Source organism: Carya illinoinensis, chromosome 11, assembly GCF_018687715.1.
Source record: "Carya illinoinensis cultivar Pawnee chromosome 11, C.illinoinensisPawnee_v1, whole genome shotgun sequence".
Classification (NCBI taxonomy): Eukaryota; Viridiplantae; Streptophyta; class Magnoliopsida; order Fagales; family Juglandaceae; genus Carya; species Carya illinoinensis.
In genome coordinates this window covers 19,252,404-19,270,558 of record NC_056762.1, presented here as the reverse complement: position 1 = coordinate 19,270,558, position 18,155 = coordinate 19,252,404, and the positions used below count along the sequence as shown (strand labels likewise).

The following is an 18,155-nucleotide window of genomic DNA, read 5'->3' as shown; positions in this document are numbered from 1 at the left end:
TCATGCTACCAGCGAAAAACTAATATAATCCTATTACGACCTAGCCGCACCATGCCTATCCCATGCCAACCGGCGATCTGATCGATACCCATTGCTACGCGATGGGGTCGGTGCGATTTTCCTAAGAATCCATTGCCCGGTTGTCGTTCCGGTCCATCCGACCGGAGATGCGGTAAAAATAAAAAGGGGGGGTGCAACACGAGGACTTCCCAGGAGGTCACCCATCCTAGTACTACTCTCGCCCAAGCACGCTTAACTGCGGAGTTCTGATGGGATCCAGTGCATTAGTGCTGGTATGATAGCACCCATCATGCTACCAGCGAAAAACTAATATAATCCTATTACGACCTAGCCGCACCCTGCCTATCTCATGCCAACCGGCGATCTGACCGATACCCATTGCTACGCGATGGGGTCGGTGCGATTTTCCTAAAAATCCATTCCCTGGTTCTCGTTCCGGTCCATCCGACCAGAGATGCGGTAAAAATTAAAAGGGGGGGTGCAACACGAGGACTTCCCAGGAGGTCACCCATCCTAGTACTTCTCTCGCCAAAGCACGCTTAACTGCGGAGTTCTGATGGGATCCGGTGCATTAGTGCTGGTATGATCGCACCCATCATGCTACCAGCGAAAAACTAAAATAATCCTATTACGACCTAGCCGCACCCTGCCTATCCCATGCCAACCGGCGATCTGATTGATAGCGATGGGGTCGGTGCGATTTTCCTAAGAATCCATTGCCCGGTTGTCGTTCCGGTCCATCCGACCGGAGATGCGGTAAAAATAAAAAGGGGGGGTGCAACACGAGGACTTCCCAGGAGGTCACCCATCCTAGTACTACTCTCGCCCAAGCACGCTTAACTGCGGAGTTCTGATGGGATCCGGTGCATTAGTGCTGGTATGATCGCACCCATCATGCTACCAGCGAAAAACTAATATAATCCTATTACGACCTAGCCGCACCATGCCTATCCCATGCCAACCGGCGATCTGATCGATACCCATTGCTACGCGATGGGTTCGGTGCGATTTTCCTAAGAATCCATTGCCCGGTTGTCGTTCCGGTCCATCCGACCGGAGATGCGGTAAAAATAAAAAGGGGGGGTGCAACACGAGGACTTCCCAGGAGGTCACCCATCCTAGTACTACTCTCGCCCAAGCACGCTTAACTGCTGAGTTCTGATGGGATCCGGTGCATTAGTGCTGGTATGATCGCACCCATCATGCTACCAGCGAAAAACTAATATAATCCTATTACGACCTAGCCGCACCCTGCCTATCTCATGCCAACCGGCGATCTGACCGATACCCATTGCTACGCGATGGGGTCGGTGCGATTTTCCTAAAAATCCATTCCCTGGTTCTCGTTCCGGTCCATCCGACCAGAGATGCGGTAAAAATTAAAAGGGGGGTGCAACACGAGGACTTCCCAGGAGGTCACCCATCCTAGTACTACTCTCGCCCAAGCACGCTTAACTGCGGAGTTCTGATGGGATCCGGTGCATTAGTGCTTGTATGATCGCACCCATCATGCTACCAGCGAAAAACTAATATAATCCTATTACGACCTAGCCGCACCCTGCCTATCCCATGCCAACTGGCGATCTGATTGATAGCGATGGGGTCGGTGCGATCTTCCTAAGAATCCATTGCCCGGTTGTCGTTCCGGTCCATCCGACCGGAGATGCGGTAAAAATAAAAAGGGGGGGTGCAACACGAGGACTTCCCAGGAGGTCACCCATCCTAGTACTACTCTCGCCCAAGCACGCTTAACTGCGGAGTTCTGATGGGATCCGGTGCATTAGTGCTGGTATGATCGCACCCATCATGCTACCAGCGAAAAACTAATATAATCTTATTACGACCTAGCCGCACCATGCCTATCCCATGCCAACCGGCGATCTGATCGATACCCATTGCTACGCGATGGGGTCGGTGCGATTTTCCTAAGAATCCATTGCCCGGTTGTCGTTCCGGTCCATCCGACCGGAGATGCGGTAAAAATAAAAAGGGGGGGTGCAACACGAGGACTTCCCAGGAGGTCACCCATCCTAGTACTACTCTCGCCCAAGCACGCTTAACTGCGGAGTTCTGATGGGATCCGGTGCATTAGTGCTGGTATGATCGCACCCATCATGCTACCAGCGAAAAACTAATATAATCCTATTACGACCTAGCCGCACCCTGCCTATCTCATGCCAACCGGCGATCTGACCGATACCCATTGCTACGCGATGGGGTCGGTGCGATTTTCCTAAAAATCCATTCCCTGGTTCTCGTTCCGGTCCATCCGACCAGAGATGCGGTAAAAATTAAAAGGGGGGGTGCAACACGAGGACTTCCCAGGAGGTCACCCATCCTAGTACTACTCTCGCCCAAGCACGCTTAACTGCGGAGTTCTGATGGGATCCGGTGCATTAGTGCTGGTATGATCGCACCCATCATGCTACCAGCGAAAAACTAATATAATCCTATTACGACCTAGCCGCACCCTGCCTATCCCATGCCAACCGGCGATCTGATCGATACCCATAGCTACGCGATGGGGTCGGTGCGATTTTCCTAAGAATCCATTGCCCGGTTCTCGTTCCGGTCCATCCGACCGGAGATGCGGTAAAAATAAAAAAGGGGGGTGCAACACGAGGACTTCCCAGGAGGTCACCCATCCTAGTACTACTCTCGCCCAAGCACGCTTAACTGCGGAGTTCTGATGGGATCCGGTGCATTAGTGCTGGTATGATCGCACCCATCATGCTACCAGCGAAAAACTAATATAATCCTATTACGACCTAGCCGCACCCTGCCTATCCCATGCCAACTGGCGATCTGATTGATAGCGATGGGGTCGGTGCGATTTTCCTAAGAATCCATTGCCCGGTTGTCGTTCTGGTCCATCCGACCGGAGATGCGGTAAAAATAAAAAAGGGGGGTGCAACACGAGGACTTCCCAGGAGGTCACCCATCCTAGTACTACTCTCGCCCAAGCACGCTTAACTGCGGAGTTCTGATGGGATCCGGTGCATTAGTGCTGGTATGATCGCACCCATCATGCTACCAGCGAAAAACTAATATAATCCTATTACGACCTAGCCGCACCATGCCTATCCCATGCCAACCGGCGATCTGATCGATACCCATCGCTACGCGATGGGGTCGGTGCGATTTTCCTAAGAATCCATTGCCCGGTTGTCGTTCCGATCCATCCGACCGGAGACGCGGTAAAAATAAAAAGGGGGGGTGCAACACGAGGACTTCCCAGGAGGTCACCCATCCTAGTACTACTCTCGCCCAAGCACGCTTAACTGCGGAGTTCTGATGGGATCCGGTGCATTAGTGCTGCTATGATCGGACCCATCATGCTACCAGCGAAAAACTAATATAATCCTATTACGACCTAGCCGCACCATGCCTATCCCATGCCAACCGGCGATCTGACCGATACCCATTGCTACGCGATGGGGTCGGTGCGATTTTCCTAAAAATCCATTCCCTGGTTCTCGTTCCGGTCCATCCGACCAGAGATGCGGTAAAAATTAAAAGGGGGGTTGCAACACGAGGACTTCCCAGGAGGTCACCCATCCTAGTACTACTCTCGCCCAAGCACGCTTAACTGCGGAGTTCTGATGGGATCCGGTGCATTAGTGCTGGTATGATCGCACCCATCATGCTACCAGCGAAAAACTAATATAATCCTATTACGACCAAGCCGCACCCTGCCTATCCCATGCCAACCGGCGATCTGATTGATAGCGATGGGGTCGGTGCGATTTTCCTAAGAATCCATTGCCCGGTTGTCGTTCCGGTCCATCCGACCGGAGATGCGGTAAAAATAAAAAGGGGGGGTGCAACACGAGGACTTCCCAGGAGGTCACCCATCCTAGTACTACTCTCGCCCAAGCACGCTTAACTGCGGAGTTCTGATGGGATCCGGTGCATTAGTGCTGCTATGATCGCACCCATCATGCTACCAGCGAAAAACTAATATAATCCTATTACGACCTAGCCGCACCATGCCTATCCCATGCCAACCGGCGATCTGATCGATACCCATTGCTACGCGATGGGGTCGGTGCGATTTTCCTAAGAATCCATTGCCCGGTTGTCGTTCCGGTCCATCCGACCGGAGATGCGGTAAAAATAAAAAGGGGGGGTGCAACACGAGGACTTCCCAGGAGGTCACCCATCCTAGTACTACTCTCGCCCAAGCACGCTTAACTGCGGAGTTCTGATGGGATCCGGTGCATTAGTGCTGGTATGATCGCACCCATCATGCTACCAGCGAAAAACTAATATAATCCTATTACGACCTAGCCGCACCCTGCCTATCTCATGCCAACCGGCGATCTGACCGATACCCATTGCTACGCGATGGGGTCGGTGCGATTTTCCTAAAAATCCATTCCCTGGTTCTCGTTCCGGTCCATCCGACCAGAGATGCGGTAAAAATTAAAAGGGGGGGTGCAACACGAGGACTTCCCAGGAGGTCACCCATCCTAGTACTACTCTCGCCCAAGCACGCTTAACTGCGGAGTTCTGATGGGATCCGGTGCATTAGTGCTGGTATGATCGCACCCATCATGCTACCAGCGAAAAACTAATATAATCCTATTACGACCTAGCCGCACCCTGCCTATCCCATGCCAACTGGCGATCTGATTGATAGCGATGGGGTCGGTGCGATTTTCCTAAGAATCCATTGCCCGGTTGTCGTTCCGGTCCATCCGACCGGAGATGCGGTAAAAATAAAAAGGGGGGGTGCAACACGAGGACTTCCCAGGAGGTCACCCATCCTAGTACTACTCTCGCCCAAGCACGCTTAACTGCGGAGTTCTGATGGGATCCGGTGCATTAGTGCTGGTATGATCGCACCCATCATGCTACCAGCGAAAAACTAATATAATCCTATTACGACCTAGCCGCACCATGCCTATCCCATGCCAACCGGCGATCTGATCGATACCCATCGCTACGCGATGGGGTCGGTGCGATTTTCCTAAGAATCCATTGCCCGGTTGTCGTTCCGGTCCATCCGACCGGAGATGCGGTAAAAATAAAAAGGGGGGGTGCAACACGAGGACTTCCCAGGAGGTCACCCATCCTAGTACTACTCTCGCCCAAGCACACTTAACTGCGGAGTTCTGATGGGATCCGGTGCATTAGTGCTGGTATGATCGCACCCATCATGCTACCAGCGAAAAACTAATATAATCCTATTACGACCTAGCCGCACCATGCCTATCCCATGCCAACCGGCGATCTGATCGATACCCATCGCTACGCGATGGGGTCGGTGCGATTTTCCTAAGAATCCATTGCCCGGTTGTCGTTCCGGTCCATCCGACCGGAGATGCGGTAAAAATAAAAAGGGGGGGTGCAACACGAGGACTTCCCAGGAGGTCACCCATCCTAGTACTACTCTCGCCCAAGCACGCTTAACTGCGGAGTTCTGATGGGATCCGGTGCATTAGTGCTGGTATGATCGCACCCATCATGCTACCAGCGAAAAACTAATATAATCCTATTACGACCTAGCCGCACCATGCCTATCCCATGCCAACCGGCGATCTGATCGATACCCATTGCTACGCGATGGGGTCGGTGCGATTTTCCTAAGAATCCATTGCCCGGTTGTCGTTCCGGTCCATCCGACCGGAGATGCGGTAAAAATAAAAAGGGGGGGTGCAACACGAGGACTTCCCAGGAGGTCACCCATCCTAGTACTACTCTCGCCCAAGCACGCTTAACTGCGGAGTTCTGATGGGATCCAGTGCATTAGTGCTGGTATGATCGCACCCATCATGCTACCAGCGAAAAACTAATATAATCCTATTACGACCTAGCCGCACCCTGCCTATCTCATGCCAACCGGCGATCTGACCGATACCCATTGCTACGCGATGGGGTCGGTGCGATTTTCCTAAAAATCCATTCCCTGGTTCTCGTTCCGGTCCATCCGACCAGAGATGCGGTAAAAATTAAAAGGGGGGTTGCAACACGAGGACTTCCCAGGAGGTCACCCATCCTAGTACTACTCTCGCCCAAGCACGCTTAACTGCGGAGTTCTGATGGGATCCGGTGCATTAGTGCTGCTATGATCGGACCCATCATGCTACCAGCGAAAAACTAATATAATCCTATTACGACCTAGCCGCACCATGCCTATCCCATGCCAACCGGCGATCTGACCGATACCCATTGCTACGCGATGGGGTCGGTGCGATTTTCCTAAAAATCCATTCCCTGGTTCTCGTTCCGGTCCATCCGACCAGAGATGCGGTAAAAATTAAAAGGGGGGTTGCAACACGAGGACTTCCCAGGAGGTCACCCATCCTAGTACTACTCTCGCCCAAGCACGCTTAACTGCGGAGTTCTGATGGGATCCGGTGCATTAGTGCTGGTATGATCGCACCCATCATGCTACCAGCGAAAAACTAATATAATCCTATTACGACCAAGCCGCACCCTGCCTATCCCATGCCAACCGGCGATCTGATTGATAGCGATGGGGTCGGTGCGATTTTCCTAAGAATCCATTGCCCGGTTGTCGTTCCGGTCCATCCGACCGGAGATGCGGTAAAAATAAAAAGGGGGGGTGCAACACGAGGACTTCCCAGGAGGTCACCCATCCTAGTACTACTCTCGCCCAAGCACGCTTAACTGCGGAGTTCTGATGGGATCCGGTGCATTAGTGCTGCTATGATCGCACCCATCATGCTACCAGCGAAAAACTAATATAATCCTATTACGACCTAGCCGCACCATGCCTATCCCATGCCAACCGGCGATCTGATCGATACCCATTGCTACGCGATGGGGTCGGTGCGATTTTCCTAAGAATCCATTGCCCGGTTGTCGTTCCGGTCCATCCGACCGGAGATGCGGTAAAAATAAAAAGGGGGGGTGCAACACGAGGACTTCCCAGGAGGTCACCCATCCTAGTACTACTCTCGCCCAAGCACGCTTAACTGCGGAGTTCTGATGGGATCCGGTGCATTAGTGCTGGTATGATCGCACCCATCATGCTACCAGCGAAAAACTAATATAATCCTATTACGACCTAGCCGCACCCTGCCTATCTCATGCCAACCGGCGATCTGACCGATACCCATTGCTACGCGATGGGGTCGGTGCGATTTTCCTAAAAATCCATTCCCTGGTTCTCGTTCCGGTCCATCCGACCAGAGATGCGGTAAAAATTAAAAGGGGGGGTGCAACACGAGGACTTCCCAGGAGGTCACCCATCCTAGTACTACTCTCGCCCAAGCACGCTTAACTGCGGAGTTCTGATGGGATCCGGTGCATTAGTGCTGGTATGATCGCACCCATCATGCTACCAGCGAAAAACTAATATAATCCTATTACGACCTAGCCGCACCCTGCCTATCCCATGCCAACTGGCGATCTGATTGATAGCGATGGGGTCGGTGCGATTTTCCTAAGAATCCATTGCCCGGTTGTCGTTCCGGTCCATCCGACCGGAGATGCGGTAAAAATAAAAAGGGGGGGTGCAACACGAGGACTTCCCAGGAGGTCACCCATCCTAGTACTACTCTCGCCCAAGCACGCTTAACTGCGGAGTTCTGATGGGATCCGGTGCATTAGTGCTGGTATGATCGCACCCATCATGCTACCAGCGAAAAACTAATATAATCCTATTACGACCTAGCCGCACCATGCCTATCCCATGCCAACCGGCGATCTGATCGATACCCATCGCTACGCGATGGGGTCGGTGCGATTTTCCTAAGAATCCATTGCCCGGTTGTCGTTCCGGTCCATCCGACCGGAGATGCGGTAAAAATAAAAAGGGGGGGTGCAACACGAGGACTTCCCAGGAGGTCACCCATCCTAGTACTACTCTCGCCCAAGCACACTTAACTGCGGAGTTCTGATGGGATCCGGTGCATTAGTGCTGGTATGATCGCACCCATCATGCTACCAGCGAAAAACTAATATAATCCTATTACGACCTAGCCGCACCATGCCTATCCCATGCCAACCGGCGATCTGATCGATACCCATCGCTACGCGATGGGGTCGGTGCGATTTTCCTAAGAATCCATTGCCCGGTTGTCGTTCCGGTCCATCCGACCGGAGATGCGGTAAAAATAAAAAGGGGGGGTGCAACACGAGGACTTCCCAGGAGGTCACCCATCCTAGTACTACTCTCGCCCAAGCACGCTTAACTGCGGAGTTCTGATGGGATCCGGTGCATTAGTGCTGGTATGATCGCACCCATCATGCTACCAGCGAAAAACTAATATAATCCTATTACGACCTAGCCGCACCATGCCTATCCCATGCCAACCGGCGATCTGATCGATACCCATTGCTACGCGATGGGGTCGGTGCGATTTTCCTAAGAATCCATTGCCCGGTTGTCGTTCCGGTCCATCCGACCGGAGATGCGGTAAAAATAAAAAGGGGGGGTGCAACACGAGGACTTCCCAGGAGGTCACCCATCCTAGTACTACTCTCGCCCAAGCACGCTTAACTGCGGAGTTCTGATGGGATCCAGTGCATTAGTGCTGGTATGATCGCACCCATCATGCTACCAGCGAAAAACTAATATAATCCTATTACGACCTAGCCGCACCCTGCCTATCTCATGCCAACCGGCGATCTGACCGATACCCATTGCTACGCGATGGGGTCGGTGCGATTTTCCTAAAAATCCATTCCCTGGTTCTCGTTCCGGTCCATCCGACCAGAGATGCGGTAAAAATTAAAAGGGGGGTTGCAACACGAGGACTTCCCAGGAGGTCACCCATCCTAGTACTACTCTCGCCCAAGCACGCTTAACTGCGGAGTTCTGATGGGATCCGGTGCATTAGTGCTGGTATGATCGCACCCATCATGCTACCAGCGAAAAACTAATATAATCCTATTACGACCAAGCCGCACCCTGCCTATCCCATGCCAACCGGCGATCTGATTGATAGCGATGGGGTCGGTGCGATTTTCCTAAGAATCCATTGCCCGGTTGTCGTTCCGGTCCATCCGACCGGAGATGCGGTAAAAATAAAAAGGGGGGGTGCAACACGAGGACTTCCCAGGAGGTCACCCATCCTAGTACTACTCTCGCCCAAGCACGCTTAACTGCGGAGTTCTGATGGGATCCGGTGCATTAGTGCTGCTATGATCGCACCCATCATGCTACCAGCGAAAAACTAATATAATCCTATTACGACCTAGCCGCACCATGCCTATCCCATGCCAACCGGCGATCTGATCGATACCCATTGCTACGCGATGGGGTCGGTGCGATTTTCCTAAGAATCCATTGCCCGGTTGTCGTTCCGGTCCATCCGACCGGAGATGCGGTAAAAATAAAAAGGGGGGGTGCAACACGAGGACTTCCCAGGAGGTCACCCATCCTAGTACTACTCTCGCCCAAGCACGCTTAACTGCGGAGTTCTGATGGGATCCGGTGCATTAGTGCTGGTATGATCGCACCCATCATGCTACCAGCGAAAAACTAATATAATCCTATTACGACCTAGCCGCACCATGCCTATCCCATGCCAACCGGCGATCTGATCGATACCCATTGCTACGCGATGGGGTCGGTGCGATTTTCCTAAGAATCCATTGCCCGGTTGTCGTTCCGGTCCATCCGACCGGAGATGCGGTAAAAATAAAAAGGGGGGGTGCAACACGAGGACTTCCCAGGAGGTCACCCATCCTCGTACTACTCTCGCCCAAGCACGCTTAACTGCGGAGTTCTGATGGGATCCAGTGCATTAGTGCTGGTATGATCGCACCCATCATGCTACCAGCGAAAAACTAATATAATCCTATTACGACCTAGCCGCACCCTGCCTATCTCATGCCAACCGGCGATCTGACCGATACCCATTGCTACGCGATGGGGTCGGTGCGATTTTCCTAAAAATCCATTCCCTGGTTCTCGTTCCGGTCCATCCGACCAGAGATGCGGTAAAAATTAAAAGGGGGGGTGCAACACGAGGACTTCCCAGGAGGTCACCCATCCTAGTACTACTCTCGCCCAAGCACGCTTAACTGCGGAGTTCTGATGGGATCCGGTGCATTAGTGCTGGTATGATCGCACCCATCATGCTACCAGCGAAAAACTAATATAATCCTATTACGACGTAGCCGCACCCTGCCTATCCCATGCCAACCGGCGATCTGATTGATAGCGATGGGGTCGGTGCGATTTTCCTAAGAATCCATTGCCCGGTTGTCGTTCCGGTCCATCCGACCGGAGATGCGGTAAAAATAAAAAGGGGGGGTGCAACACGAGGACTTCCCAGGAGGTCACCCATCCTAGTACTACTCTCGCCCAAGCACGCTTAACTGCGGAGTTCTGATGGGATCCGGTGCATTAGTGCTGCTATGATCGCACCCATCATGCTACCAGCGAAAAACTAATATAATCCTATTACGACCTAGCCGCACCATGCCTATCCCATGCCAACCGGCGATCTGATCGATACCCATTGCTACGCGATGGGGTCGGTGCGATTTTCCTAAGAATCCATTGCCCGGTTGTCGTTCCGGTCCATCCGACCGGAGATGCGGTAAAAATAAAAAGGGGGGGTGCAACACGAGGACTTCCCAGGAGGTCACCCATCCTAGTACTACTCTCGCCCATGCGCGCTTAACTGCGGAGTTCTGATGGGATCCGGTGCATTAGTGCTGGTATGATCGCACCCATCATGCTACCAGCGAAAAACTAATATAATCCTATTACGACCTAGCCGCACCCTGCCTATCTCATGCCAACCGGCGATCTGACCGATACCCATTGCTACGCGATGGGGTCGGTGCGATTTTCCTAAAAATCCATTCCCTGGTTCTCGTTCCGTTCCATCCGACCAGAGATGCGGTAAAAATTAAAAGGGGGGTGCAACACGAGGACTTCCCAGGAGGTCACCCATCCTAGTACTACTCTCGCCCAAGCACGCTTAACTGCGGAGTTCTGATGGGATCCAGTGCATTAGTGCTGGTATGATCGCACCCATCATGCTACCAGCGAAAAACTAATATAATCCTATTACGACCTAGCCGCACCCTGCCTATCTCATGCCAACCGGCGATCTGACCGATACCCATTGCTACGCGATGGGGTCGGTGCGATTTTCCTAAAAATCCATTCCCTGGTTCTCGTTCCGGTCCATCCGACCAGAGATGCGGTAAAAATTAAAAGGGGGGGTGCAACACGAGGACTTCCCAGGAGGTCACCCATCCTAGTACTACTCTCGCCCAAGCACGCTTAACTGCGGAGTTCTGATGGGATCCGGTGCATTAGTGCTGGTATGATCGCACCCATCATGCTACCAGCGAAAAAGTAATATAATCCTATTACGACCTAGCCGCACCCTGCCTATCCCATGCCAACTGGCGATCTGATTGATAGCGATGGGGTCGGTGCGATTTTCCTAAGAATCCATTGCCCGGTTGTCGTTCCGGTCCATCCGACCGGAGATGCGGTAAAAATAAAAAGGGGGGGTGCAACACGAGGACTTCCCAGGAGGTCACCCATCCTAGTACTACTCTCGCCCAAGCACGCTTAACTGCGGAGTTCTGATGGGATCCGGTGCATTAGTGCTGCTATGATCGCACCCATCATGCTACCAGCGAAAAACTAATATAATCCTATTACGACCTAGCCGCACCATGCCTATCCCATGCCAACCGGCGATCTGATCGATACCCATCGCTACGCGATGGGGTCGGTGCGATTTTCCTAAGAATCCATTGCCCGGTTGTCGTTCCGGTCCATCCGACCGGAGATGCGGTAAAAATAAAAAGGGGGGGTGCAACACGAGGACTTCCCAGGAGGTCACCCATCCTAGTACTACTCTCGCCCAAGCACACTTAACTGCGGAGTTCTGATGGGATCCGGTGCATTAGTGCTGGTATGATCGCACCCATCATGCTACCAGCGAAAAACTAATATAATCCTATTACGACCTAGCCGCACCCTGCCTATCTCATGCCAACCGGCGATCTGACCGATACCCATTGCTACGCGATGGGGTCGGTGCGATTTTCCTAAAAATCCATTCCCTGGTTCTCGTTCCGGTCCATCCGACCAGAGATGCGGTAAAAATTAAAAGGGGGGGTGCAACACGAGGACTTCCCAGGAGGTCACCCATCCTAGTACTACTCTCGCCCAAGCACGCTTAACTGCGGAGTTCTGATGGGATCCGGTGCATTAGTGCTGGTATGATCGCACCCATCATGCTACCAGCGAAAAACTAATATAATCCTATTACGACCTAGCCGCACCCTGCCTATCTCATGCCAACCGGCGATCTGACCGATACCCATTGCTACGCGATGGGGTCGGTGCGATTTTCCTAAAAATCCATTCCCTGGTTCTCGTTCCGGTCCATCCGACCAGAGATGCGGTAAAAATTAAAAGGGGGGGTGCAACACGAGGACTTCCCAGGAGGTCACCCATCCTAGTACTACTCTCGCCCAAGCACGCTTAACTGCGGAGTTCTGATGGGATCCGGTGCATTAGTGCTGGTATGATCGCACCCATCATGCTACCAGCGAAAAACTAATATAATCCTATTACGACCAAGCCGCACCCTGCCTATCCCATGCCAACCGGCGATCTGATTGATAGCGATGGGGTCGGTGCGATTTTCCTAAGAATCCATTGCCCGGTTGTCGTTCCGGTCCATCCGACCGGAGATGCGGTAAAAATAAAAAGGGGGGGTGCAACACGAGGACTTCCCAGGAGGTCACCCATCCTAGTACTACTCTCGCCCAAGCACGCTTAACTGCGGAGTTCTGATGGGATCCGGTGCATTAGTGCTGCTATGATCGCACCCATCATGCTACCAGCGAAAAACTAATATAATCCTATTACGACCTAGCCGCACCATGCCTATCCCATGCCAACCGGCGATCTGATCGATACCCATTGCTACGCGATGGGGTCGGTGCGATTTTCCTAAGAATCCATTGCCCGGTTGTCGTTCCGGTCCATCCGACCGGAGATGCGGTAAAAATAAAAAGGGGGGGTGCAACACGAGGACTTCCCAGGAGGTCACCCATCCTAGTACTACTCTCGCCCAAGCACGCTTAACTGCGGAGTTCTGATGGGATCCGGTGCATTAGTGCTGGTATGATCGCACCCATCATGCTACCAGCGAAAAACTAATATAATCCTATTACGACCTAGCCGCACCCTGCCTATCTCATGCCAACCGGCGATCTGACCGATACCCATTGCTACGCGATGGGGTCGGTGCGATTTTCCTAAAAATCCATTCCCTGGTTCTCGTTCCGGTCCATCCGACCAGAGATGCGGTAAAAATTAAAAGGGGGGGTGCAACACGAGGACTTCCCAGGAGGTCACCCATCCTAGTACTACTCTCGCCCAAGCACGCTTAACTGCGGAGTTCTGATGGGATCCGGTGCATTAGTGCTGGTATGATCGCACCCATCATGCTACCAGCGAAAAACTAATATAATCCTATTACGACCTAGCCGCACCCTGCCTATCCCATGCCAACTGGCGATCTGATTGATAGCGATGGGGTCGGTGCGATTTTCCTAAGAATCCATTGCCCGGTTGTCGTTCCGGTCCATCCGACCGGAGATGCGGTAAAAATAAAAAGGGGGGGTGCAACACGAGGACTTCCCAGGAGGTCACCCATCCTAGTACTACTCTCGCCCAAGCACGCTTAACTGCGGAGTTCTGATGGGATCCGGTGCATTAGTGCTGGTATGATCGCACCCATCATGCTACCAGCGAAAAACTAATATAATCCTATTACGACCTAGCCGCACCATGCCTATCCCATGCCAACCGGCGATCTGATCGATACCCATCGCTACGCGATGGGGTCGGTGCGATTTTCCTAAGAATCCATTGCCCGGTTGTCGTTCCGGTCCATCCGACCGGAGATGCGGTAAAAATAAAAAGGGGGGCTGCAACACGAGGACTTCCCAGGAGGTCACCCATCCTAGTACTACTCTCGCCCAAGCACACTTAACTGCGGAGTTCTGATGGGATCCGGTGCATTAGTGCTGGTATGATCGCACCCATCATGCTACCAGCGAAAAACTAATATAATCCTATTACGACCTAGCCGCACCATGCCTATCCCATGCCAACCGGCGATCTGATCGATACCCATCGCTACGCGATGGGGTCGGTGCGATTTTCCTAAGAATCCATTGCCCGGTTGTCGTTCCGGTCCATCCGACCGGAGATGCGGTAAAAATAAAAAGGGGGGGTGCAACACGAGGACTTCCCAGGAGGTCACCCATCCTAGTACTACTCTCGCCCAAGCACGCTTAACTGCGGAGTTCTGATGGGATCCGGTGCATTAGTGCTGGTATGATCGCACCCATCATGCTACCAGCGAAAAACTAATATAATCCTATTACGACCTAGCCGCACCATGCCTATCCCATGCCAACCGGCGATCTGATCGATACCCATTGCTACGCGATGGGGTCGGTGCGATTTTCCTAAGAATCCATTGCCCGGTTGTCGTTCCGGTCCATCCGACCGGAGATGCGGTAAAAATAAAAAGGGGGGGTGCAACACGAGGACTTCCCAGGAGGTCACCCATCCTAGTACTACTCTCGCCCAAGCACGCTTAACTGCGGAGTTCTGATGGGATCCAGTGCATTAGTGCTGGTATGATCGCACCCATCATGCTACCAGCGAAAAACTAATATAATCCTATTACGACCTAGCCGCACCCTGCCTATCTCATGCCAACCGGCGATCTGACCGATACCCATTGCTACGCGATGGGGTCGGTGCGATTTTCCTAAAAATCCATTCCCTGGTTCTCGTTCCGGTCCATCCGACCAGAGATGCGGTAAAAATTAAAAGGGGGGGTGCAACACGAGGACTTCCCAGGAGGTCACCCATCCTAGTACTACTCTCGCCCATGCGCGCTTAACTGCGGAGTTCTGATGGGATCCGGTGCATTAGTGCTGGTATGATCGCACCCATCATGCTACCAGCGAAAAACTAATATAATCCTATTACGACCTAGCCGCACCCTGCCTATCTCATGCCAACCGGCGATCTGACCGATACCCATTGCTACGCGATGGGGTCGGTGCGATTTTCCTAAAAATCCATTCCCTGGTTCTCGTTCCGGTCCATCCGACCAGAGATGCGGTAAAAATTAAAAGGGGGGGTGCAACACGAGGACTTCCCAGGAGGTCACCCATCCTAGTACTACTCTCGCCCAAGCACGCTTAACTGCGGAGTTCTGATGGGATCCGGTGCATTAGTGCTGGTATGATCGCACCCATCATGCTACCAGCGAAAAACTAATATAATCCTATTACGACCTAGCCGCACCCTGCCTATCCCATGCCAACTGGCGATCTGATTGATAGCGATGGGGTCGGTGCGATTTTCCTAAGAATCCATTGCCCGGTTGTCGTTCCGGTCCATCCGACCGGAGATGCGGTAAAAATAAAAAGGGGGGGTGCAACACGAGGACTTCCCAGGAGGTCACCCATCCTAGTACTACTCTCGCCCAAGCACGCTTAACTGCGGAGTTCTGATGGGATCCGGTGCATTAGTGCTGCTATGATCGCACCCATCATGCTACCAGCGAAAAACTAATATAATCCTATTACGACCTAGCCGCACCATGCCTATCCCATGCCAACCGGCGATCTGATCGATACCCATTGCTACGCGATGGGGTCGGTGCGATTTTCCTAAGAATCCATTGCCCGGTTGTCGTTCCGGTCCATCCGACCGGAGATGCGGTAAAAATAAAAAGGGGGGGTGCAACACGAGGACTTCCCAGGAGGTCACCCATCCTAGTACTACTCTCGCCCAAGCACGCTTAACTGCGGAGTTCTGATGGGATCCGGTGCATTAGTGCTGGTATGATCGCACCCATCATGCTACCAGCGAAAAACTAATATAATCTTATTACGACCTAGCCGCACCATGCCTATCCCATGCCAACCGGCGATCTGATCGATACCCATTGCTACGCGATGGGGTCGGTGCGATTTTCCTAAGAATCCATTGCCCGGTTGTCGTTCCGGTCCATCCGACCGGAGATGCGGTAAAAATAAAAAGGGGGGGTGCAACACGAGGACTTCCCAGGAGGTCACCCATCCTAGTACTACTCTCGCCCAAGCACGCTTAACTACGGAGTTCTGATGGGATCCGGTGCATTAGTGCTGGTATGATCGCACCCATCATGCTACCAGCGAAAAACTAATATAATCCTATTACGACCTAGCCGCACCCTGCCTATCTCATGCCAACCGGCGATCTGACCGATACCCATTGCTACGCGATGGGGTCGGTGCGATTTTCCTAAAAATCCATTCCCTGGTTCTCGTTCCGGTCCATCCGACCAGAGATGCGGTAAAAATTAAAAGGGGGGGTGCAACACGAGGACTTCCCAGGAGGTCACCCATCCTAGTACTACTCTCGCCCAAGCACGCTTAACTGTGGAGTTCTGATGGGATCCGGTGCATTAGTGCTGGTATGATCGCACCCATCATGCTACCAGCGAAAAACTAATATAATCCTATTACGACCAAGCCGCACCCTGCCTATCCCATGCCAACCGGCGATCTGATTGATAGCGATGGGGTCGGTGCGATTTTCCTAAGAATCCATTGCCCGGTTGTCGTTCCGGTCCATCCGACCGGAGATGCGGTAAAAATAAAAAGGGGGGGTGCAACACGAGGACTTCCCAGGAGGTCACCCATCCTAGTACTACTCTCGCCCAAGCACGCTTAACTGCGGAGTTCTGATGGGATCCGGTGCATTAGTGCTGCTATGATCGCACCCATCATGCTACCAGCGAAAAACTAATATAATCCTATTACGACCTAGCCGCACCATGCCTATCCCATGCCAACCGGCGATCTGATCGATACCCATTGCTACGCGATGGGGTCGGTGCGATTTTCCTAAGAATCCATTGCCCGGTTGTCGTTCCGGTCCATCCGACCGGAGATGCGGTAAAAATAAAAAGGGGGGGTGCAACACGAGGACTTCCCAGGAGGTCACCCATCCTAGTACTACTCTCGCCCAAGCACGCTTAACTGCGGAGTTCTGATGGGATCCGGTGCATTAGTGCTGGTATGATCGCACCCATCATGCTACCAGCGAAAAACTAATATAATCCTATTACGACCTAGCCGCACCCTGCCTATCTCATGCCAACCGGCGATCTGACCGATACCCATTGCTACGCGATGGGGTCGGTGCGATTTTCCTAAAAATCCATTCCCTGGTTCTCGTTCCGGTCCATCCGACCAGAGATGCGGTAAAAATTAAAAGGGGGGGTGCAACACGAGGACTTCCCAGGAGGTCACCCATCCTAGTACTACTCTCGCCCAAGCACGCTTAACTGCGGAGTTCTGATGGGATCCGGTGCATTAGTGCTGGTATGATCGCACCCATCATGCTACCAGCGAAAAACTAATATAATCCTATTACGACCTAGCCGCACCCTGCCTATCCCATGCCAACTGGCGATCTGATTGATAGCGATGGGGTCGGTGCGATTTTCCTAAGAATCCATTGCCCGGTTGTCGTTCCGGTCCATCCGACCGGAGATGCGGTAAAAATAAAAAGGGGGGGTGCAACACGAGGACTTCCCAGGAGGTCACCCATCCTAGTACTACTCTCGCCCAAGCACGCTTAACTGCGGAGTTCTGATGGGATCCGGTGCATTAGTGCTGGTATGATCGCACCCATCATGCTACCAGCGAAAAACTAATATAATCCTATTACGACCTAGCCGCACCATGCCTATCCCATGCCAACCGGCGATCTGATCGATACCCATCGCTACGCGATGGGGTCGGTGCGATTTTCCTAAGAATCCATTGCCCGGTTGTCGTTCCGGTCCATCCGACCGGAGATGCGGTAAAAATAAAAAGGGGGGGTGCAACACGAGGACTTCCCAGGAGGTCACCCATCCTAGTACTACTCTCGCCCAAGCACGCTTAACTGCGGAGTTCTGATGGGATCCGATGCATTAGTGCTGGTATGATCGCACCCATCATGCTACCAGCGAAAAACTAATATAATCCTATTACGACCTAGCCGCACCATGCCTATCCCATGCCAACCGGCGATCTGATCGATACCCATCGCTACGCGATGGGGTCGGTGCGATTTTCCTAAGAATCCATTGCCCGGTTGTCGTTCC

The 18,155-nt window shown here is 52.6% G+C and overlaps 59 non-coding genes across 59 annotated transcripts; all 59 read right to left on the bottom strand.

The window, feature by feature from the left end:
- Positions 1 to 188: 188 nt before the first annotated feature.
- LOC122288503 lies at positions 189 to 307 on the bottom strand. Its single transcript, XR_006235763.1, has one exon. It is a non-coding gene; the product is annotated as a 5S ribosomal RNA (ribosomal RNA).
- Positions 308 to 496: 189 nt separating this feature from the next.
- On the bottom strand, positions 497 to 615 carry LOC122288724. Its single transcript, XR_006235976.1, has one exon. It is a non-coding gene; the product is annotated as a 5S ribosomal RNA (ribosomal RNA).
- A 178-nt stretch (positions 616 to 793) lies between these two features.
- Positions 794 to 912, bottom strand: LOC122285520. The gene has a single exon (XR_006232853.1). It is a non-coding gene; the product is annotated as a 5S ribosomal RNA (ribosomal RNA).
- A 189-nt stretch (positions 913 to 1,101) lies between these two features.
- LOC122288212 lies at positions 1,102 to 1,220 on the bottom strand. The gene has a single exon (XR_006235483.1). It is a non-coding gene; the product is annotated as a 5S ribosomal RNA (ribosomal RNA).
- A 188-nt stretch (positions 1,221 to 1,408) lies between these two features.
- Positions 1,409 to 1,527, bottom strand: LOC122288556. Its single transcript, XR_006235813.1, has one exon. It is a non-coding gene; the product is annotated as a 5S ribosomal RNA (ribosomal RNA).
- Positions 1,528 to 1,705: 178 nt separating this feature from the next.
- On the bottom strand, positions 1,706 to 1,824 carry LOC122285519. Its single transcript, XR_006232852.1, has one exon. It is a non-coding gene; the product is annotated as a 5S ribosomal RNA (ribosomal RNA).
- Positions 1,825 to 2,013: 189 nt separating this feature from the next.
- Positions 2,014 to 2,132, bottom strand: LOC122285518. Its single transcript, XR_006232851.1, has one exon. It is a non-coding gene; the product is annotated as a 5S ribosomal RNA (ribosomal RNA).
- Positions 2,133 to 2,321: 189 nt separating this feature from the next.
- LOC122285517 lies at positions 2,322 to 2,440 on the bottom strand. Its single transcript, XR_006232850.1, has one exon. It is a non-coding gene; the product is annotated as a 5S ribosomal RNA (ribosomal RNA).
- A 189-nt stretch (positions 2,441 to 2,629) lies between these two features.
- LOC122285515 lies at positions 2,630 to 2,748 on the bottom strand. The gene has a single exon (XR_006232848.1). It is a non-coding gene; the product is annotated as a 5S ribosomal RNA (ribosomal RNA).
- A 178-nt stretch (positions 2,749 to 2,926) lies between these two features.
- LOC122285514 lies at positions 2,927 to 3,045 on the bottom strand. The gene has a single exon (XR_006232847.1). It is a non-coding gene; the product is annotated as a 5S ribosomal RNA (ribosomal RNA).
- Positions 3,046 to 3,234: 189 nt separating this feature from the next.
- On the bottom strand, positions 3,235 to 3,353 carry LOC122283194. The gene has a single exon (XR_006230672.1). It is a non-coding gene; the product is annotated as a 5S ribosomal RNA (ribosomal RNA).
- A 189-nt stretch (positions 3,354 to 3,542) lies between these two features.
- On the bottom strand, positions 3,543 to 3,661 carry LOC122287589. The gene has a single exon (XR_006234879.1). It is a non-coding gene; the product is annotated as a 5S ribosomal RNA (ribosomal RNA).
- Positions 3,662 to 3,839: 178 nt separating this feature from the next.
- On the bottom strand, positions 3,840 to 3,958 carry LOC122288320. Its single transcript, XR_006235587.1, has one exon. It is a non-coding gene; the product is annotated as a 5S ribosomal RNA (ribosomal RNA).
- A 189-nt stretch (positions 3,959 to 4,147) lies between these two features.
- On the bottom strand, positions 4,148 to 4,266 carry LOC122285513. The gene has a single exon (XR_006232846.1). It is a non-coding gene; the product is annotated as a 5S ribosomal RNA (ribosomal RNA).
- Positions 4,267 to 4,455: 189 nt separating this feature from the next.
- LOC122285512 lies at positions 4,456 to 4,574 on the bottom strand. Its single transcript, XR_006232845.1, has one exon. It is a non-coding gene; the product is annotated as a 5S ribosomal RNA (ribosomal RNA).
- A 178-nt stretch (positions 4,575 to 4,752) lies between these two features.
- On the bottom strand, positions 4,753 to 4,871 carry LOC122285511. The gene has a single exon (XR_006232844.1). It is a non-coding gene; the product is annotated as a 5S ribosomal RNA (ribosomal RNA).
- Positions 4,872 to 5,060: 189 nt separating this feature from the next.
- LOC122287262 lies at positions 5,061 to 5,179 on the bottom strand. The gene has a single exon (XR_006234563.1). It is a non-coding gene; the product is annotated as a 5S ribosomal RNA (ribosomal RNA).
- Positions 5,180 to 5,368: 189 nt separating this feature from the next.
- On the bottom strand, positions 5,369 to 5,487 carry LOC122285510. Its single transcript, XR_006232843.1, has one exon. It is a non-coding gene; the product is annotated as a 5S ribosomal RNA (ribosomal RNA).
- Positions 5,488 to 5,676: 189 nt separating this feature from the next.
- On the bottom strand, positions 5,677 to 5,795 carry LOC122287389. Its single transcript, XR_006234684.1, has one exon. It is a non-coding gene; the product is annotated as a 5S ribosomal RNA (ribosomal RNA).
- A 189-nt stretch (positions 5,796 to 5,984) lies between these two features.
- LOC122283243 lies at positions 5,985 to 6,103 on the bottom strand. The gene has a single exon (XR_006230719.1). It is a non-coding gene; the product is annotated as a 5S ribosomal RNA (ribosomal RNA).
- A 189-nt stretch (positions 6,104 to 6,292) lies between these two features.
- On the bottom strand, positions 6,293 to 6,411 carry LOC122287588. The gene has a single exon (XR_006234878.1). It is a non-coding gene; the product is annotated as a 5S ribosomal RNA (ribosomal RNA).
- A 178-nt stretch (positions 6,412 to 6,589) lies between these two features.
- Positions 6,590 to 6,708, bottom strand: LOC122288319. The gene has a single exon (XR_006235586.1). It is a non-coding gene; the product is annotated as a 5S ribosomal RNA (ribosomal RNA).
- Positions 6,709 to 6,897: 189 nt separating this feature from the next.
- Positions 6,898 to 7,016, bottom strand: LOC122285508. The gene has a single exon (XR_006232842.1). It is a non-coding gene; the product is annotated as a 5S ribosomal RNA (ribosomal RNA).
- Positions 7,017 to 7,205: 189 nt separating this feature from the next.
- On the bottom strand, positions 7,206 to 7,324 carry LOC122285507. Its single transcript, XR_006232841.1, has one exon. It is a non-coding gene; the product is annotated as a 5S ribosomal RNA (ribosomal RNA).
- Positions 7,325 to 7,502: 178 nt separating this feature from the next.
- On the bottom strand, positions 7,503 to 7,621 carry LOC122285506. The gene has a single exon (XR_006232840.1). It is a non-coding gene; the product is annotated as a 5S ribosomal RNA (ribosomal RNA).
- A 189-nt stretch (positions 7,622 to 7,810) lies between these two features.
- Positions 7,811 to 7,929, bottom strand: LOC122287261. Its single transcript, XR_006234562.1, has one exon. It is a non-coding gene; the product is annotated as a 5S ribosomal RNA (ribosomal RNA).
- Positions 7,930 to 8,118: 189 nt separating this feature from the next.
- Positions 8,119 to 8,237, bottom strand: LOC122285505. Its single transcript, XR_006232839.1, has one exon. It is a non-coding gene; the product is annotated as a 5S ribosomal RNA (ribosomal RNA).
- Positions 8,238 to 8,426: 189 nt separating this feature from the next.
- Positions 8,427 to 8,545, bottom strand: LOC122287387. The gene has a single exon (XR_006234682.1). It is a non-coding gene; the product is annotated as a 5S ribosomal RNA (ribosomal RNA).
- Positions 8,546 to 8,734: 189 nt separating this feature from the next.
- On the bottom strand, positions 8,735 to 8,853 carry LOC122287587. Its single transcript, XR_006234877.1, has one exon. It is a non-coding gene; the product is annotated as a 5S ribosomal RNA (ribosomal RNA).
- A 178-nt stretch (positions 8,854 to 9,031) lies between these two features.
- On the bottom strand, positions 9,032 to 9,150 carry LOC122288318. The gene has a single exon (XR_006235585.1). It is a non-coding gene; the product is annotated as a 5S ribosomal RNA (ribosomal RNA).
- Positions 9,151 to 9,339: 189 nt separating this feature from the next.
- Positions 9,340 to 9,458, bottom strand: LOC122285503. The gene has a single exon (XR_006232837.1). It is a non-coding gene; the product is annotated as a 5S ribosomal RNA (ribosomal RNA).
- Positions 9,459 to 9,647: 189 nt separating this feature from the next.
- LOC122288615 lies at positions 9,648 to 9,766 on the bottom strand. Its single transcript, XR_006235871.1, has one exon. It is a non-coding gene; the product is annotated as a 5S ribosomal RNA (ribosomal RNA).
- A 189-nt stretch (positions 9,767 to 9,955) lies between these two features.
- Positions 9,956 to 10,074, bottom strand: LOC122285502. Its single transcript, XR_006232836.1, has one exon. It is a non-coding gene; the product is annotated as a 5S ribosomal RNA (ribosomal RNA).
- A 178-nt stretch (positions 10,075 to 10,252) lies between these two features.
- On the bottom strand, positions 10,253 to 10,371 carry LOC122288317. The gene has a single exon (XR_006235584.1). It is a non-coding gene; the product is annotated as a 5S ribosomal RNA (ribosomal RNA).
- A 189-nt stretch (positions 10,372 to 10,560) lies between these two features.
- On the bottom strand, positions 10,561 to 10,679 carry LOC122288457. The gene has a single exon (XR_006235718.1). It is a non-coding gene; the product is annotated as a 5S ribosomal RNA (ribosomal RNA).
- A 188-nt stretch (positions 10,680 to 10,867) lies between these two features.
- LOC122287386 lies at positions 10,868 to 10,986 on the bottom strand. Its single transcript, XR_006234681.1, has one exon. It is a non-coding gene; the product is annotated as a 5S ribosomal RNA (ribosomal RNA).
- Positions 10,987 to 11,175: 189 nt separating this feature from the next.
- On the bottom strand, positions 11,176 to 11,294 carry LOC122285501. The gene has a single exon (XR_006232835.1). It is a non-coding gene; the product is annotated as a 5S ribosomal RNA (ribosomal RNA).
- A 178-nt stretch (positions 11,295 to 11,472) lies between these two features.
- On the bottom strand, positions 11,473 to 11,591 carry LOC122288316. Its single transcript, XR_006235583.1, has one exon. It is a non-coding gene; the product is annotated as a 5S ribosomal RNA (ribosomal RNA).
- Positions 11,592 to 11,780: 189 nt separating this feature from the next.
- On the bottom strand, positions 11,781 to 11,899 carry LOC122287260. Its single transcript, XR_006234561.1, has one exon. It is a non-coding gene; the product is annotated as a 5S ribosomal RNA (ribosomal RNA).
- Positions 11,900 to 12,088: 189 nt separating this feature from the next.
- LOC122285500 lies at positions 12,089 to 12,207 on the bottom strand. Its single transcript, XR_006232834.1, has one exon. It is a non-coding gene; the product is annotated as a 5S ribosomal RNA (ribosomal RNA).
- Positions 12,208 to 12,396: 189 nt separating this feature from the next.
- On the bottom strand, positions 12,397 to 12,515 carry LOC122285499. The gene has a single exon (XR_006232833.1). It is a non-coding gene; the product is annotated as a 5S ribosomal RNA (ribosomal RNA).
- Positions 12,516 to 12,693: 178 nt separating this feature from the next.
- On the bottom strand, positions 12,694 to 12,812 carry LOC122288315. The gene has a single exon (XR_006235582.1). It is a non-coding gene; the product is annotated as a 5S ribosomal RNA (ribosomal RNA).
- A 189-nt stretch (positions 12,813 to 13,001) lies between these two features.
- Positions 13,002 to 13,120, bottom strand: LOC122285498. Its single transcript, XR_006232832.1, has one exon. It is a non-coding gene; the product is annotated as a 5S ribosomal RNA (ribosomal RNA).
- Positions 13,121 to 13,309: 189 nt separating this feature from the next.
- Positions 13,310 to 13,428, bottom strand: LOC122285497. The gene has a single exon (XR_006232831.1). It is a non-coding gene; the product is annotated as a 5S ribosomal RNA (ribosomal RNA).
- Positions 13,429 to 13,606: 178 nt separating this feature from the next.
- LOC122285496 lies at positions 13,607 to 13,725 on the bottom strand. Its single transcript, XR_006232830.1, has one exon. It is a non-coding gene; the product is annotated as a 5S ribosomal RNA (ribosomal RNA).
- A 189-nt stretch (positions 13,726 to 13,914) lies between these two features.
- Positions 13,915 to 14,033, bottom strand: LOC122288258. Its single transcript, XR_006235527.1, has one exon. It is a non-coding gene; the product is annotated as a 5S ribosomal RNA (ribosomal RNA).
- A 189-nt stretch (positions 14,034 to 14,222) lies between these two features.
- LOC122285495 lies at positions 14,223 to 14,341 on the bottom strand. Its single transcript, XR_006232829.1, has one exon. It is a non-coding gene; the product is annotated as a 5S ribosomal RNA (ribosomal RNA).
- A 189-nt stretch (positions 14,342 to 14,530) lies between these two features.
- Positions 14,531 to 14,649, bottom strand: LOC122287385. Its single transcript, XR_006234680.1, has one exon. It is a non-coding gene; the product is annotated as a 5S ribosomal RNA (ribosomal RNA).
- A 189-nt stretch (positions 14,650 to 14,838) lies between these two features.
- Positions 14,839 to 14,957, bottom strand: LOC122288456. Its single transcript, XR_006235717.1, has one exon. It is a non-coding gene; the product is annotated as a 5S ribosomal RNA (ribosomal RNA).
- A 189-nt stretch (positions 14,958 to 15,146) lies between these two features.
- On the bottom strand, positions 15,147 to 15,265 carry LOC122285494. The gene has a single exon (XR_006232828.1). It is a non-coding gene; the product is annotated as a 5S ribosomal RNA (ribosomal RNA).
- Positions 15,266 to 15,443: 178 nt separating this feature from the next.
- On the bottom strand, positions 15,444 to 15,562 carry LOC122288314. The gene has a single exon (XR_006235581.1). It is a non-coding gene; the product is annotated as a 5S ribosomal RNA (ribosomal RNA).
- A 189-nt stretch (positions 15,563 to 15,751) lies between these two features.
- LOC122285492 lies at positions 15,752 to 15,870 on the bottom strand. The gene has a single exon (XR_006232826.1). It is a non-coding gene; the product is annotated as a 5S ribosomal RNA (ribosomal RNA).
- Positions 15,871 to 16,059: 189 nt separating this feature from the next.
- LOC122287023 lies at positions 16,060 to 16,178 on the bottom strand. Its single transcript, XR_006234331.1, has one exon. It is a non-coding gene; the product is annotated as a 5S ribosomal RNA (ribosomal RNA).
- A 189-nt stretch (positions 16,179 to 16,367) lies between these two features.
- Positions 16,368 to 16,486, bottom strand: LOC122287656. The gene has a single exon (XR_006234946.1). It is a non-coding gene; the product is annotated as a 5S ribosomal RNA (ribosomal RNA).
- A 178-nt stretch (positions 16,487 to 16,664) lies between these two features.
- Positions 16,665 to 16,783, bottom strand: LOC122288313. The gene has a single exon (XR_006235580.1). It is a non-coding gene; the product is annotated as a 5S ribosomal RNA (ribosomal RNA).
- Positions 16,784 to 16,972: 189 nt separating this feature from the next.
- LOC122285491 lies at positions 16,973 to 17,091 on the bottom strand. Its single transcript, XR_006232825.1, has one exon. It is a non-coding gene; the product is annotated as a 5S ribosomal RNA (ribosomal RNA).
- Positions 17,092 to 17,280: 189 nt separating this feature from the next.
- On the bottom strand, positions 17,281 to 17,399 carry LOC122285490. The gene has a single exon (XR_006232824.1). It is a non-coding gene; the product is annotated as a 5S ribosomal RNA (ribosomal RNA).
- A 178-nt stretch (positions 17,400 to 17,577) lies between these two features.
- Positions 17,578 to 17,696, bottom strand: LOC122285489. Its single transcript, XR_006232823.1, has one exon. It is a non-coding gene; the product is annotated as a 5S ribosomal RNA (ribosomal RNA).
- A 189-nt stretch (positions 17,697 to 17,885) lies between these two features.
- Positions 17,886 to 18,004, bottom strand: LOC122287793. The gene has a single exon (XR_006235079.1). It is a non-coding gene; the product is annotated as a 5S ribosomal RNA (ribosomal RNA).
- Between the last annotated feature and the right edge of the window lie 151 nt (positions 18,005 to 18,155).